This window comes from Choristoneura fumiferana, chromosome 29 (assembly GCF_025370935.1).
Source record: "Choristoneura fumiferana chromosome 29, NRCan_CFum_1, whole genome shotgun sequence".
NCBI lineage: Eukaryota > Metazoa > Arthropoda > Insecta > Lepidoptera > Tortricidae > Choristoneura > Choristoneura fumiferana.
The window spans coordinates 11,058,771-11,077,568 of NC_133500.1; positions in this window are offsets into that span (position 1 = coordinate 11,058,771).

The window sequence follows — 18,798 nt, forward strand, 5'->3', positions numbered from 1 at the left end:
AATAAAGTTTTTTTTATATTCGACTGGATGGCAAACGAGCAAGTGGGTCTCCTGATGGTAAGAGATCACCACCGCCCATAAACATCTGCAACAGGGGTATCGCAGATGCGTTGCCAACCTAGAGGCCTAAGATGGGATACCTCAAGTGCCAGTAATTTCACCGGCTGTCTTACTCTCCACGCCGAAACACAACAGTGCAAGCACTGCTGCTTCAAGGCAGGATTAGCGAGCAAGATGGTGGTAGCGATCCGGGCGGACCTTGCACAAGGTCCTACCACCTGCAAAGTTAACATTGATATCGAGTTTTTTGACGTTATAATTAATAGCACAATCGGGACTTATCGTTATCACACAAGAATAATAATTACCTTGACGTTTCGACCACATTACAGTGACCATGGTCACGAGTAGATTCCTACCTCTTGAGTTGCAAATATTCAGGTCTGATTGACGACGCTTGCCTTCGAAACGACGAAGCCGTGGTCAACGGACACAAAAATAAAAAAAACCCGACCCATTAAAAATACTAAAAAGAAGAAAACGAGTCGTGGTCCATATTGTTACAATACCCGTGCTGGCCTAGTGGTTTGACCTATCGTCTCTCAAGCAGAGGGTCGTGGGTTCAAACCCCGGCTTGCACCTCTATGTTTTTCGAAATTCATGTACGGAATTACATTTGAAATTTACCACGAGCTTTGCGGTGAAGGAAAACATCGTGAGGACACCTGCACTAACCTGCGAAGCAATTCAATGGTGCGCGTGAAGTTCCCAATCCGCACTGGGCCCGCGTGGGAACTATGGCCCAAGCCCTCTTGTTCTGAGAGGAGGCCTGTGCACAGCAGTGGGATGTATATAGGCTGGGATGATGATTGTTACAATACAAAATATTTTTTGAGTTACCCGACATATTTTTTTTCGCGGACGCCATTTTGAATAACATATTATAAGGTCTACCTAACATGTTAAAATTCGACTTAACTGCAACGTGGACCAAAGAAATGGACATACATACCCACATACAAACATACATACATGCGCTCGAAAAACAGTACAGCCGTAGGTAATGCGTCCTGCAATCAAAAATAACACGGTGTATATGTCGGCGGCCGACCGTAAAATCCGCCACAACACAAAAATCCTAGGCATGTCAAATTCAAAAATTCAAAATTCAAATTCAAATCATTTACTTATTCAGTAAATAGGCCGCAATGGGCACTTTTACACGTCATTTTTTAAACTACCTACATGATATTATATACGCCTAATAGTTGCCCAGGCATATCACAATGTGCCTGAGAAACAATACGGCAGATCGATTAAAGCAACGCATTCGTCGATATTCCTAGCTCTATACCGGGCACATCGTGATATGCCGAAAAAAAGAAACATTTAGGTACGACGAGCGAAGCGAGGAGTGGTTAGTATGAAATGTGACCACAACGCACGAGGCGAGCGAGCGAAGCGAGCGTGCCGCGGCAACGGCCGGCGAAGTGCCAGAACCGGTATGTCAGCGTTAGTCATTTTTAGTCATTAGTCGTTTATTGCAACCATAGTATTATACAGATCTTAATACTAAGTAGGTACATTTAGTTTCATATGGGCCCTGGGCAGGCATGGCAATGTCACATAAATTATCTAATACAAAATAATCATAACAATATTTATACAATATCAAATTTATATTAAAGTAAATATTTTATGTCAAGTTCTATCATTATCATTAAAAAGTTCGTCTACAGTAGTTCGTTTCATGATATGCCTAGGAATTTCATGATCTGCCTAAACTCTGGCCAAATCATGAAATGACAGCGTTTCATGATATGCCTAGGAATTTCATGATCTGCCTAAACTCTGGCCAAATCATGAAATGACAGCGTTTCATGATATGCCTAGGAATTTCACGATCTGCCTAAACGTCACTAGGCAAATCGTTAAACGTGCCTAGGAATTTCATGATCTGGCGGATTTTACGAGCGGCCGCCAACAAATATATTAAGACAGCTTACCTAGATAAACAGAAAATCACGAGCAGAAAATATAAAGAGTTATTTAAATAATACGTCAGCAAAATAAACAATTTTTTAAAACACGCGCGCAAGCGTTGCGCTTGTTAACATTGTCATACGTTAGCAAAAATATATTGTTCTTTTGCAGAACAATTTTACACAGAATGATGACGCAAATGTAGGTCAACTTACCTTGGTCAATGAGGACGGACACCCTTACTCATACTCGTATTATTCGTGACATTACATGCGTATGAAGTGACATGTCCATGTAGAATAATAATAATAAAAATAAAAACAGAAATAGAATTCGCGCTGTCATCGTTCATCCACCATTACATCTCATATTTCGTTTTCTAGATTTTTTACCGTACAACGGCAAAACCTACTAGACACTGGCAATATTGTCCTCCAATGGACAGCGCCCTATTTTCCAAAAAAAAAAACAGCAACAATAATAAAAATAAAATAAAAATTGTTACGTATGCATGTCACGAAATGGTCCCAAATCAGCAATCTGCCGGTCTTGCGAACGGCGCTGGTCTTCCTTTGGGACCATCTGGTCATTATACATTTAAAAAAAGTACAGTTAAGTGAGACCGATACAATTTTTAGTTTAAAAATATAAAAATACTTTCCTATTTAAATAAAATAAAAAGAAATACTAACATTACAAAATGGGTTGCCAGCATATAAAAAAAAAATGGGAGGGCTGACATCCTTACTCATACTCGTGTTATGTACTAGCCGTCCATGCGTTATGTACTAGCGTATGCCCGCGACACTGTCCATGTAGAATTCATTTATCGCTATCCCTCGGGAAATATCCAATTATCCAGGATAAAAACTATCCTATGCCCTTCCCAAGGACTCAAACTATATGTACCTATACCGATTTATTTTTATTTCTTTCTCTTTGTTTGCTATTGCTATTACTGATTGACATATAATAATATTTTCGGATTTTAAGTTTAATATAAAATTTGACTTGTAATTTTGTAAGGGTGATCAATATTATTTATTAACTTAACTAATTTATTACTATCGATCTGACATTTGTAGTAACTTCAACATTTTTTTATTTATTTTTTGTTTTTATAAATAAACAATATTAATCCTTATGCTCAAATAATAATAATAACAATAATATAGTTTCAGCAATTAGATAAACGTATGCTTTCTAAATGTTTACATGCTTAGTTATAGAAAGTATTGGACATAAAATATTTAATTTACCACCTTTCATTAATTTCATTTAGACGGCCAGATGGCCTAGTGGTTAGAGAACCTGACTACGAAGCTTGAGGTCCCGGGTTCGATTCCCGTGTCGGGGCAGATATTTGTATGAAAAATACGAATGTTTGTTCTCGGGTCTTGGGTGTTTAATATGTATTTAAGTATGAATTTATTTTGAACATGAAACTACCAAGAGACTCACTCATATTAATATAATGACCCGGGCAGCCGCTGAGTCGCGTTGCTCCGAAGACGAAGGGCTACGGATTAGCCCGAAACATGTCGAGCTAAACTCGATTTAAGACGTGAGTTATCCGGGTCATTATATTTAATATGAATTTATTTATCTATATAAGTATGTTTATCCGTTGCCTATTATCCATAGTACAAGCTTTGCTTAGTTTGGAACTAGGTCTATTGGTGTCAAGTGTCCCATGATATTATTATTATTATTAATTAGTTCAAGTATTTTTAAATTATATAAATTTTTAATCATAAGGAAAAATTGCATATTAGGAAAATAAATATTAAAATAGTTCCAACAGCATTTTTTCAGTCCATTTACATGTCTTAAGGGATGGGGTGTAAAAAAATGGACCACCGGGCCACCTGGCAACATTCAATTCATTTTCTGGGTTCAAAACTATTCACAAAATGCGGTCCTCAGATTTTGCATACTGAACTTCCTTTGCCGCCTTTTAAATAAACATAAATTAAAGACTCCAAATAACCAATCATAATTTGATTGCTTAGTAGCGACATCTCTTGTCTGGGTGAGCGGTTGGTTCCGATAGAATGTGACGTCTCTCGATGAGAGCGAAAACATAGATGTCGCTAGTGCTGCTGCATAAGTAGCGTAGTAGAAATAAGCAACCTGAGATATGTATGCATAGGAAAAATTCGTGTCTAAATTCCTGTCCAGCGGTGGTGTAGGGGTTATAGCACGCAGCACGGATTGCTGAGGACCTGGGTTCGATTCCCAGCGCTGGTCTCTTTTTCTGGTTTTTCTGTGCATCCATGTCTCAGTTTGTATTTTCGATATACGTAGGTGTACAAATATTACACGTGTCAGAAGAAAGAAAATGGTAGGTATGCTAGCCCACAATTTAGCATGCAAAATTTTCATCTAATTGCAAATCAATACGCTAGTAGTACCTAATAATTCAATTTTTAGGATTTTTTATCCCGGAAAATTACAAAATTATAACGATAAATGAATTTTTCGCAGACGGAGTCACGGGTACTAGCTAGTTATACGTAAACACGTTATTTTTTACAACTAAGTACTTACATAAAGCGACACCCCAGCGAATTAACGTGTAATATCTTAATCAAATATGCAAACATGATACATTAGAAATAACGTGCAATCCCACTAACATTATAAATGCGAAAGTTTGTAAGTCTGTTTGTTTGTTACTTCGTCACGTGTAACACTGAAATGATTTAGAGATGAAATTCGGTATACACATAGTTTGAGTCTCGGAGAAGGAAGGACATAGGATAGTTTTTATCTCGAAAAATTGCATATTTCCCGCGGGATAGCGATAAACGAATTCTGCGCGGGCGCAGTCGCTGGTAATGGCTAGTATAAAATAAATAACAAGGAACAAACGCTTAAAGTAGTTTTACACAAAATTCCTCAAGGTTCCACCATTCGTTGATACAGGTTTGTTATTGTTTGAACAGATGAGACCTATGTGTACGAGTAACATAGATATTATTTTATTACTGTGATAATTCTTGTTTCCCTAGAAAAAATATTTACATTGTCTTAAAATAACTTATTTATTGTTATATTTACTTTAGAAAAATCAGGTGGTCCGTTAAACATGAGACGTAATTAAGCAATAATAAAATGTGTAAAAGCAAAACATGTTTGTTCGCGGGGCCCGTCGAAAGGCGGTCTCTCAAGCAGAGGGTCGTGGCTTCAAGCCGGGGCTCGCAACTCTGAGCCTTTCAGAGTTTATCTGCGATATTATGTATAGCCGTGGTGGCCTAGTGGTTTGACCCATCGCCTCTCAAGCAGAGGGTCGTGGGTTCAACCCCGGCTCGCACCTCTGAGTTTTTCGAAATTCATGTGCGGAGTTACATTTGAAATTTACCACGAGCTTTGCGGTGAAGGAAAACATCGTGAGGAAACCTGCACAAACCTGCGAAGCAATTCAATGGTGTGTGTGAAGTTCCCAATTCGCACTGGGCCCGCGTGGGAACTATGGCCCAAGCCCTCTCATTCTGAGGGGAGGCCTGTGCCCTGCAGTGGGACGTATATAGGCTGGGATGATGATGATGATATGTAGTGCCAGTAGAGTTGAGGTCACGCGCACAAGAACATGTAAAAAATAAAAAATAGAAATAGAAAATATTTATTTCGCACTTCGCAAATTACACAAACAGAAAACAAAAAAAAACATGTCATGTGTCATGTTGACAGCGGAATTTGTCATTCACTCATTCATTTAGTTCATTCTCCTTTTATGCAATCAGTTCTTCATGTAGAGCTGTGTGTGTAATCATTCACTCATTCATTCTCGTGGTACTACCTATACATATGGTCTTGACCTTTAATGGAGAAGAAAACTATCGTATCCAATAGCACACACATGCGAAGAAAATATCTTAAGTTTTCTAGGATGGTCCATATTATATTTTTTATCGACAGTAGACTTATAATATAGCTCATTCCTGTAGATAGATATATTTTTTATTTTTGCATTTTTTTTAAATAAATTGAAATTTAATTTCGGCAAACCACACGTTTCGTAAAATTAATCGGTTTTGTGCCTCGGTCTGTTTGATTTAAAAAAAGAGGTCGTATTGAAAGATGTCAGTTATCAAATGTCTTTGTACACTTAGTTTATCTCTCCGATTTCAACAAAATTTGGGAGGTAGACTCAGTCCATGATTCCGAGCTGGAAAAACAGGGTCTCCAGATGTGTCCCCAAAATATTGTTGGATGTGTTTTTTTTTATTCGACTGGATAGAAAACGAGCAAGTGGGTCCCTGATGGTAAGAGATCACCGTGTCCGTTTTGTTACGAATTTTTCTTAATATTTTTCGTAACAAAACGGACACGGTGATCTCTTACCATCAGGGGACCCACTTGCTCGTTTTCTATCCAGTCGAATAAAAAAAAACACATCCATACAATATTTTGGGGGCACATCTGGAGACCCTGTTTTTCCAGCTCGGAATCATGGTCTGAGTCTACCTCCCAAATTTTGTTGAAATCGGAGACATAAACTCAGGGGTACAACGGTAGATAGAAATGCCCACGTACACACGTGTACGAGTACGTACGGCGACATTGGACAACTGATAGCTGTCAATACGACCTCTTTTTTTTAATCAAATAGACCAAGGCACAAAACCTATTAATCTCACGAAACGTGTGGTTTGCCGAAATAAAGTTTCAATGTATTTTTACAAAAAAAGGCAAGTGAAAAAAAAATCTATCTACAGGAATAAGCTACATTATAACTAAGTCTATTATCGATAAAGAATATAATATGGACCATTCCAGAAAACTGAAGGTAGCCAATTGTGTGGGTGAAGTTCCCAATCAAGTAGGATAGCGACTACAGCTAAAGCCATTTACATTCTGATAGGAAGCCTATTTATAATATACATTATTAAAGTTTTAATTTTAAGCTGAGTTAAAATACTTTTATCAATATATTAAATAACATTTTGACATGCACTGTTTGGATTCATTTAAAATTTCGGTTCCTTTTATCTTTAATGTCTAGTCTACTATTGTTTCTGATATCCTGTCAATCGTTCAAAGGTTGATTGTAAGAAATCCCTTTAAGGGATAAGTCAATTTATCGTGTTTTATGTACAGTAAAGAGTTATACAATACAATAATTTGTTAGTATCAATTTGACAGTGGGATAATTTAATAAGTATTATTTTTTGATTGCATACACGGTTTACACCTCTCCATTTCTTCCGTGGATGTCGTAAGAGGCGACTGAGGATTTAGGTTAAGGTATACCGTAGGCGACAGGCTAGCCCTGTCACTATTGTACCGTTTTTGTCAAACTTAAAACCTAAAATTGCTAAAAGTGGCTCCGAAGCAGTAACGTTTCGTGTGCTATGCCTACCCAATTTGGGAATACAGGCGTGATGTTTGTGTGTATGTGTGTGTGCATACTCGGTCGTTCTCGTTAATCTGTACACCCCTCTAATTACCATTTCACTTATTTTCCTGCAAAAATGACACGCTAATAAGACAAAGTGCGCAGAAAAAAGGATGGCGCCATTCAAGGACTCCGGGCTAATTACCGTGTCACTAATGCAAATAAAAACGGTAGGGTAATTAGACTGGTGTGTACACAGATGAATAAGAATCACCGTAAAATAATATTTTTGTGCTCGAGTACAATAAATATTCAACGCAGGCGCAGCTATTTGCTTCTTATAGTCAAAATACCACCAACGGGACTTATCACGCTAACACACACGAGTAATATTTACCTCGATGTTTCGGCAACATTACAGTGGCCGTGGTCAGGAGTAGACTGAAGTGTGGGGTGTCAAGTCTGCCTAGCAGCACTTGATTACCAATAGTACCGGCACTCGTATCACGAACTACCCGCACTGGGTCATTTCTATTTGTCTCCCCATCACACCGACACACAACACTAACAACGTCCGATCGTCCCTCAGAACATTCATCCCGACGCCGACACTTATAAATAACAGGATTCCACGAAGATGAAAGGTTATATCCATCGTCCCGGTTGAAATTTTTATGTTTTTTTATTTTAACTCTGCACGTACAAATGCTCGGCTCTTATAAGTCAGCCTTATTTACCTGGCGATTTTTAACAGCTGCAATATATTCCTTGACCCTATATCTGCTTCGTAATCAGGTTCTCTAACCACTTGGCTATCCGCATGTCAAAATTATAAAACTACCTCAATATGCGTATTGAATATAGACTGAAATATAATAGTAAATTGTGTCTTAAGGGCGGTAAATAAGGAATTACGAACGAGAGTCTATTAGAAAGTCTTTAATGAGTCGATGTTCGTAATTCTAGTACCGCCCGTGCGACATACAATGTTTTTCATCACAGTTGCGGGTAAAATTTTATATTTCTAAAAGAAAAAATATAATCCCTCCAAATATTGGCGATACCTTAGGCTGCGCTCTTGGTAGCGCCGCCCTCCCCCTCCCCCTCCCGCAGCAGGCGTCGCAACGTGCGTGTGCGTGTGGTCCTGCAGCAGCGCGCGCAGCAGCATCAGTAGGCACATTGACTCATTTACCGACCTTGGGCTTCATGACAAGAAAATTAGTACGGGCAATGACTCATTTACCGACCACGGGTTTCATGACAAGCACATTAAAGTCGAGGGTTTTATTGGGGGTTGCAACCAAGGTAGCCTGCATGTTACGACACTGTTTACGAGCAAGTGTGATGAAAACAATGATGAAACGCAGCGTATACCTAGTACCATCCACGAAGACGCGTGATGTTGTCAAATTTAGTCATTAACGACATTGTAATCCGCCGTGAAGCCGTGGTGGCCTAGTGGTTTGACCTATCGCCTCTCAAGCAGAGGCTCGTGGGTTCAAACCCGGCTTGCACCTCTGAGTTTTTCGAATTCATGTGCGGAATTACATTTGAAATTTACCACGAGCTTTGCGGTGAAGGAAAACATCGTGAGGAAACCTGCACAAACCTGGGAAGCAATTCAATGGTGCGTGTGAAGTTCCCAATCCGCACTGGGCCCGCGTGGGAACTATGGCCCAAGCCCTCTTGTTCTGAGAGGAGGCCTGTGCCCAGCAGTGGGACGTATATAGGCTGGGACGATGACATTGTAATAAGAACCAGGGCACGCGTCATCGTGAATGACTCTACCTATATGTAGTCATGCTTATTCCATTAAGTACTCGTATCGTACGATGATCAGATGATTTCAATTCAGCACAATTGAACGCTGACGCGTGACAAAAAGTTGATGTGATACCTAAGGCAAGGTTAAATGAGCCATCTTGCTTGACACGGTTTCAGATACACCTTTATATCAGAATAAAAAAAAAATAATACTCTATGGATCATCATCCAAGCCTATACGTATATACGTCATACTGCAGGGCACAGGCCTCCCCTCAGAATGAGAGGGCTTGGGCAGTAGTTCTCACGCGGGCCCAGTGCGGATTGGGAACTTCACACACGCCATTGAATTGCTTCGCAGGTTTGTGCAGGTTTCCTCACGATGTTTTTTTTTTATGGTAAGCGATTACCGTCGCCCATGGACACCTGCAACGCCAGAAGAGGCACAAGTGCGTTGCCAGCCTTTAAGGTAGGAGTACGCTCTTTTCTTGAAAACTTGAACTGTATTTAAAAAAAACTAACTATCGATATAAATTGACCCCAACACTATATACGTATACGTCGCGTTTGTGGGTGTGTCAGATAAAGACTGCACTTGGATTTAGCCGATAAGCGAGATAACATATCATTGGTTCAATTATGCCGTGGACGAATCAGATTACCAGATCTGGACATAATTGTTTAATAAATAATAATAATAATAATTTCTTTCCAAAAATCATTTAACATTTAACTATTTTATTTGTATTAAATATAATGACCCGGATAACTCACGTCTTAAATCGAGTTTGTCGCGCGAGCAGAGCGGCGGCGCGCAGTGCGCGTGTTGCAGCAGCCGCTGAGTCGCGTTGCTCCGAAGACGAAGGGCTACGGATTAGCCCGAAACATGTCGAGCTAAACTCGATTTAAGACGTGAGTTATCCGGTCATTATATTTAATATGAGTGAGTCTCACGGTAGTTTCATATTTTATTTGTCGTCAAAAATGTTTGGATTTGTTAGTTTTTAGGGTTTCGTACCCACGCTCCGGCAGAGAGAGACAGACAGACAGCCAGACAGACAGACAGCGGAGTCTCAGTAATAGGGTTCGTTGACACCCTTTGGGTACGCGCTCTTACGTCAAAGTCGTAAAATGTCCAGGTGCCCAGGTCGTAGAATGTCCAGGTAGTACAATGTCAAGATCGTAAAATAACCAGATAGTAGAACGTCAAGGTCGTAAAATAACCAGGTAGTAGAATGTCAAGGTCGTAATTAGTAAAGATTGACATTTTACTACTTTGACATTTCGCGATTTGGACCACCCGAGACTTGGACGTGGCACGACTTAGACGATGTAAGACATGGACCTCTTACGATGTGGACGCAATTTCGACACTGGACATTTTACGACTTTGACGTAAGAGCGCGTACCCAAAGGGTGTCAACGGAACCCTATTACTGAGACTCCGCTGTCTGTCTGTCTGGCTGTCTGTCTGTCTCTCTCTGTCTGTCTGTCCGTCTGCCCGTCTGTCACAGGGCTCTATCTCTTGAGCTAGGCACTTGAAATTTTCACAGATTATGTATTACAGTGGCCGCAACAACAACAAATACTAAAAATAAAATAAAGTTACAAATTAAAGGGAGTCGTCATACAAGAAACGTGTTTTATTCAGCGGTTTTTGATTGCTAGGCTGCCAAGATGACGGCCGTCAGTTGCTAGGGGCAACGCCCTTTGACCCTATTTGTTTAATGTTTAACTACTTATTAATTTGCGATTTTATTAGTGCTATTTTATAAAACCTCCGATAATTATAATAATTGTCTCTAAGACCGTGGTTTATTTTTTTGTGCAGCATTAAGACTAAATAACAATTTATGATCCACAAACCTCCGACACACACTACACACACTTCACAAAAGCCAACTTCAATAAAGCACTCACAGCCGCTATATTTAATGTTTTTTACACAAAAAAATACCGTTATTATTCATACTAAGTAACACTATTTATTTACAAGGTCAAATTTTAAAATCAGGTTAAGATTTATTCACTAATTCATAATAAGTACGCGCCGTTCGGCCGAATTACTGCGTTCAGCCAATTTTTTTTTTGGCGCATGGCAAGAGTCTAAAGCGCTATCAATCTCCGACAGGGCGACAGCCAAAGAGGATGAGAATTTAAAATTGTTCTTTATTCAAAATACTTGCACCTAGTGCTTACATTTTGGTGATATGTTTTTATTAATTTGTAATGTAATGTAATTATGTTTGTTCAGGTGGAATTAATTAATTTAATTAAGATTGTTTTTTTGGAATCTTTTTGTATTTTTTATTTCAATTCCAAATTGTCATCCCGTAAAACCTAAATTGAAAATACAAACTGAAATATAGATGCACAGAAAAAGCAGAAAAATAAGACCATCACTGGGAATCGAACCCAGGTCCCAGGTCCAGGTCCCAGTAAATATTAAAATATAACGTTTTAAACTTTCGTGATTCTCACTCATAGTCAAAATACCATATACGGGACTTATCACGCTATTTTTACACAAGTAATATTTCGCGCTGCTAGGCAGACTTGACACCCCACACTTCAGTCTACTCGTGACCACGGCAACTGTAACGTTGCCGAAACGTCGAGGTAAATATTACTTGTGTAAAAATAGCGTGATAAGTCCCGTTTATGGTATTTTGACTAAAATATTAAATATTTCAACTTAAATTTGAAGTGGATATCTTCAACCGATTGAGCTGAAATTTTGCATGCATGTATAAATCCGATGACAATGCAATATTATTATGAAGTAGAGCTGATCTGATGATGAAGTTAGATGTTGGCCATAGGAACTCTGTAATAAAACGACACGACCGCATCGATTTTGGTCTCATTTGATTCGTCTTGACGACTACCTACTTTGGTAACCAGTGGCAGAAAGTACCGCCAACAAAAAAGCTTGTATTAGATTTTTTACAAAAAATTATTACTGAACTTGTTTTTAAAACATTGTACGGAGGTGCGGAACCCTTCATGCGCGAGTCGCTCGCACTCGCACTTGACCGATTTTTAAGTTTATGTCTATATTTATGTTGTTATTGTATTTTATGTTTTAATTGTTAAAATAATGTGACAAGGCGGTTTTACCCAACTGCCCGAATGAGGGTTATGTTTTACGAATATGTGTATATTATATGTGTGTCCATTTCTTTGGTTCTCTCTGCAGCTGCTGGACAAACAAGGAAACGGCTGGACGGATTTTAACAAATGAAATAAAATACGTAATATTTTAATACTTATGGCGTCCACAATAAATATATATAGCCAAAGCCAAGGGATTTAAAAAGAATCCCACTAATATTATAAATGCGAAAGTTTGTTAGTCTGTTTGTTTGTTGCTTCATCACGCCTAAACCACTGAACCAATTTAGATGAAATTCGGTATAAAGATGGCTTGATTCGCAGGGATGGACATAAGATAGTTTTTATTAACTGCATTGTTCCCGCGGGATAGCAATTACCGAATTCTACGCGGACAGAGTCCTTGAGAGACCTTGTATATTTACGTTTTTTTCTTTTTTTTTCTTTTTTATTCGACTGGATGGCAAACGAGCAAGTGGGTCTCCTGATGGTAAGAGATCACCACCGCCCATAGACACCTGCAACACCAGGGGGATTGCAGATGCGTTGCCAACCTAGAGGCGTAAGATGGGATACCTCAAGTGCCAGTAATTTCACCGGCTGTCTTACTCTCCACGCCGAAACACAACAGTGCAAGCACTGCTGCTTCACCGCAGGATTAACGAGGAAGACGGTGGTAGCAATCCGGGCGGACCTTGCACAAGGTCCTACCACCTACCACATGTTTTTTACTTGCAATACATTATGACTAATTACATTATGACTTTAAATGGAACCATTTTTGTAATCTTTTCTTTAACTTGCCCTCTTAATTTATTTATTTATTTGGGTCAAATCTTGTAAGCTAAATTTGACCCACTTCCAGTGGTCCGTTTGACTTGAAATTTGACATACTTATGTAAAACTGGTGACAATACAATAATCTGGTAGTGAAATCCTGGTAGACCGGCCAGGATCGTCTCCGCAGAACGGAACTCCTCAACGGTTAATGGCATCGACTTGAAATTTGGTACGGAAATGTAGCTTGGATGACAATGCAAGTACAGTCAACAAAAAGTACAGTCAGCAAAAAAGCTTGTATTAAAAATGTAATTTTTAACCAAAAACTTATTATAGCATGGACTTTTTATAAAACAAATGAGCGGCGGTAGCTTCAACCAATCGCAGAACGCATTACGAGTACAGCGGTAAAAGATGGTCCATGTGTGTACTAATGGGTTTCTTTATCTGCGTTATTAGAGATCCATGGCTAATGGAAAAGCTTAACACGTTCGCCGGCGGTACCCATGATATGTAATGTTTTTTTTCGACTGGATGGCAAACGAGCAAGTGGGTCTCCTGATGGTAAGAGATCACAACCGCCCATAGACACCTGCAACACCAGGGGGATTGAAAGAAAGAAAGAAAGAAAGAAACATTTATTCGTGACAAACATAAGAACAATGGATACAAAAAAATAAAGAAAAATATAGTTTTAATAATGCCACGAAATGGTCCCAAATCAGCAATCTGCCGGTCTGCAGATGCGTTACCAACCTAGAGGCCTAAGATGGGATACCTCAAGTGCCAGTGATTTCACCGGCTGTCTTACTCTCCACGCCGTAACACAACAGTGCAAACACTGCTGCTACACGGCAGGATTAGCGAGCAAGATGGTGGTAGCAATCCGGGCGGACCTTTCACAAGGTCAACCACCTGAATGTACTGGAATGACAGTTTTTTTTTTCGAGTACTGCCTTTTCGCAACGTAACGTGTGGCAACCTGTTTCATTTCGCAAACTCCAAAACTGTAAATATTTCGGGATTAATTACAGGCCCATCGTGTAGAACCCTTTAGGTTAGGTTAGGTTACTTTTATAAAAATTCTGATACATAGTTTCAGAAATATTTAACAGTTGGAAAATGAAAAGTTGCAAAATGAAACAGGTTGCCGAACGTTTTTCGCCGAAACATTAGTAAACCATTTTTTTTACATACAAAATGAAACAATTCAAGTAGTATTAGTAGTCGTGTTATTATTTTTAACTTATTAATCTAATGTTAGTAGGGTTAGTTATCTCTCTGTGATGCGGATCCCGTTTGAGTGAAGGCCTCCTCTTTCTCTTTCCACAATTCTCTATTTCTGGCGAGGGTCATCCAGTCACGCCCCGCTTTTTCAACAATATCATCAGGCCACCGTTTTGTTGGTCTGCCGACATTTCTTTTTCCTGATGGGCGATGGCCCCTTCCAACTCGTTGCTTTTATGGTCCATCTATTGTCTTGGAATCTCGAAATATGACCAGTCCATTGCCATTTCACTTTTAAAGCCTGTGTTAAGGCATCAATTAGTTTCGTTTTTTTCCTTATAATTTCTTATTTTTTTTTTATTCGACTGGATGGCAAACGAGCAAGTGGGTCTCCTGATGGTAAGAGATCACCACCGCCCATAGACATCTGCAACACCAGGGTATTGCAGATGCGTTGCCAACCTAGAGGCCTAAGATGGAATACCTCAAGTGCCAGTTATTTCACCGGCTGTCTTACTCTCCACGCCGAAACACAACAGTGCAAGCACTGCTGCTTCACGGCAGGATTAGCGAGCAGGGGTGGGGATGGATTTCTGACCTTATTTTATATATTTTCCTGATTTTTAGTACACTTCTTTCCATTGATCTCTGTGTTGTTGTCTCTATTTTTTCTTTAACTTTATGTGTGTATACGAATATTAAATTATACCGTTGTGTCACAATCGTTAATTTTTTTAGTCGCTTTAATTTTTAGTCGCATTTCACCTTGATCGTGTATTATAGAAAAAAGTAGTATTTATAGTATATACTTGGGCCAATCAACTATTTTACCGACACTTTGGGCGTCTCCTGCGTTACCAAAATTGTCTCTGGCGTTACCAAAAAATCGTACTTCCAACAAGATATTTCACGGTTTAATAGGTTGAACTTACGTAGGATGGCATGTATTCATGTACACCATCTATTAAATTACAGAAAAAACATGTTTACTTACAAAAATCTGCAATTGTTTGAAAAATGTCGCGGAGAGATTAGTGTCGGTAAAAAAGTTGATTGACCCACTAGCTTATGCCCGCGACTTCATCTGCGCGGATCTAGGTTATCGCGCGTTGGCGCCCTCTACCCGAATAAAAGGTATCCTATGTTGATCCTTGGGGTCAAACTTCCTATATACCAAATTTCATCAAAATCGGTTCAGTGGTTTCGACGTGAAAGCGTAACAGACAGACAGGCAGAGTTACTTTCGCATTTGTAATATTATAGTAGGGATTGTAGTGCAAACATCAATTAACGCGTCAAATTAATTAGAATCCAAAGCAAACATCGATTGCGGCCAAATGCAAATGCATCTAGGGGTAAATACTACACGAAAAATGAGATGCTACCAATTTATTATACTAACTAGCTTAAGCCCGCGACTTCGTCTGCGCGGATGTAGGTTATCGCGCGGTGGCGCCCTCTACCGGAATAAAAGGTATCCTATGTTGATCCTTGGGGTTCAAAATATCTATATACCAAATTTCATCAAAATCGGTTCAGTGGTTTCGACGTGAAAGCGTAACAGACAGACAGACAGACAGACAGAGTTACTTTCGCATTTATAATATTAGAAGGATAGTAGGATAGTAGGAAGTAGGGATAGTAGGGATGTAAAAAGCTACGCGAAAAATTGCGCCAAGTACAAGATTCTATTGAAATTTTGTTAGTTCGAGATGAAATACAAGGAATTTATGCTTTTGAGGTAAAGAAGTAAAAAATGAAAAATTTACACATGCCTGCCATTTATATCAAGACGGATATGCGAAGAAGCCGTGGTGGCCTAGTGGTTTGACCGATCGCCTCTCAAGCAGAGGGTCGTGGGTTCGAACCCCGGCTCGCACCTCTGAGTTTTTCGAAATGCATGTGCGGAATTACCACGGGCTTTGCGGTGAAGGAAAACATCGTGAGGAAACCTGCACAAACCTGCGAAGCGATTCAATGGTGCGTGCGAAGTTCCCAATCCGCACTGGGCCCATTCTTGTTCTGAGAGGAGGCCTGTGCCCAGCAGTGGGACGTATATAGGCTGGGATGGTGGATATGCCTAATATGCGAATAGGACAACAATTTGACTAAGCAATTGTCACTAAACATTTATATATTTTGTAAACAAAGGGAAACGTTTGGGCCAAAACAAAATGACACGTATTGTGATCTCAATAGCGAGTAATATGCATGTAATAGTACATTGTGTCTTAAGGGCGGTAAACAAGGAATTACGAACGAGAGTCTATTAGAAGCCCGAAGTCGAAGACTGAGGGCTTTAATGAGTCGATGTTCGTAATTCTTGTACCGCCCGTGCGACATACAATGTTTTTCATCACATTTGCGAGTAAAGTTGTATATTTGTAAAAGAAAAACTAATGTTTTTTTCAAAAATTGCCGATACCGCTGACTACGCTCTTGGCAGCGCCAGCCTCCGCGCCGCCGCCCCCCCCCCCGCCTGACCATGCGCCCGACGTGCGCGCGCCGCGCTCCTGCAGGCCAGCACGACCAGCACGCCATGCAGTATCACACTCATTGACCGACCTTGGGCTTCATGACAAGAAAATTAGTACGGGCAATGACTCATTTACCGACCACGGGTTTCATGACAAGCACATTAAGGTCGAGGGGGTTGCAACCAAGGTAGCCTGCATGTTACGACACTGTTTACGAGCAAGTGTGATGAAAAAATGTTTGGTTAAATTGACAATTAATGTATGGCAATACCAATTTTAAACAATTTGGTACAATTATTACCTCTGTTGCTACTTGATGCAATTTTGTTTCCATTCATAAACTGTCACTAAGTCCCACTGCTGGGCACAGACCTCCTCTCGGAATGAGAGTGCTTGCACACACAACGAGGAGTGCGCGTGTTGCGGCAGCCGGGTCGCGTTGCTCTTAGGAAGAAGGGCTACGAATTAGCCCGAAACATGTCGAGCTAAACTCGATTTAAGACGTGAGGTTATCCGGTACAATATAATTTAATACAAGAACGTATGTTTAATTTGTATTCATAAAAATACATTAAAATTAGACTAATTTAAAAATATTAAAAAAAGTAATACAAACTAATAACTAAACTATAATAGAACGTATTGTATACGAATGTTCTTTTAGGATCTAAAAAGATACCTACCTAGACCTCATTATTGTTATCCTCCCAGCTCAGGTATACGCACCATAGCTAGGCACATATTATTTTCTCCTCTCAGAATGAGAGGGCTTGGGCCGTAGTTCCCACGCGGCCACAATGCGGATTGGGAACTTCACCATTGAATTGCTTCGCAGGTTTGTGCAGGTCTCCTCACCATATTTTCCTTCACCATAAAGCTCGTGGTTTTCTAATGTATTTTCGAAAAATGACGAAAACTCAGAGGTGCGAGACCCGGTTTGAACCCACAATCCTCTACTTGAGAGGCCATAGGTCAAACCACTCGGCTTTGATTCTCAGAGACGTATAGGAACCCTCAGTGCGCGGCTCGACTCGCACTTAGCCGGTTTTTACATATATCGACGCAATGTGCCTCAGAATTTTAAATTGCAAATAAGGACTTCTTCAACATCTGTCAGTAAAAGATTCTTAGTATTTGAAATTATAATTTAGTGTTTGAAATGTGTTTGACCGTCTGAGGCAGACAGACGAACTAAATAAGATCCTGAAAAATAAATTTGCCTATTAAATCGCATGGAGCTATGGAGCGGAGTATTCTAGGTGTTCGGAGATCTGATAGAATCAGAAACACTGATCTGCGCTCCAGAACTCAAATTGTCGATGTGGGAATGAAGACCGCCAAATTAAAATGGGACTGGGCGGGACACGTCTGCCGCATGCATCCGGATCGCTGGGCCAAAGTAATCACCGATTGGGTTCCATGCGACGGGCACCGGAGCAGAGGCAGACCTAGGAGGAGATGGCGGGACGACCTGGACCGATTCCAGTCAGATTGGCAAGAGCTGGCCAAGAGTAGAGACGAGTGGAATAAGAAAGGGGAGGCTTTTGCCCTGCAGTGGGACACATTATAAGCTATTAAAAAAAAAATTAAATCGCATTGTGATTGAATCTGATACATACAATACCTAAAACTACTTACCAACAAATGTATTTAGGTGCCCAATGATGCCAATGCCCAAACTACAAAATAACTGAAAACCATAAAGTAGTTTGCTCAGAATCGAGAGTCGAATCGATTACACTACTTTAAATTAGGTTGTGTTTGTGTTTTTAAATCCCTTTTTACTGTGCCCAGTCTAAAAGTTACGACTGCAACAGACGCCAGTTAAATATTTTAGCGAGGTTGCACACTATTTCGATAATTTCATATTTTCCAGTTTGCTGTCAATGCGTGATTTTCCTCTAAAAACGGAAAAGAGCAACTGACGAATACAAATCATGTGCAAATATGGGGTCACGGTAGTGCCCCCGCCAAGTCGAGCAAAACAAAAACAAAGGCACGGCCGTACCATACTTTTCTCGAAGCCATTCAGGCTATTTTCAACATATGTATTACTGCTTGTAACTAGACACGTTGGCACCCTCTCATATCCATGCGACATCTGGCCAGGCG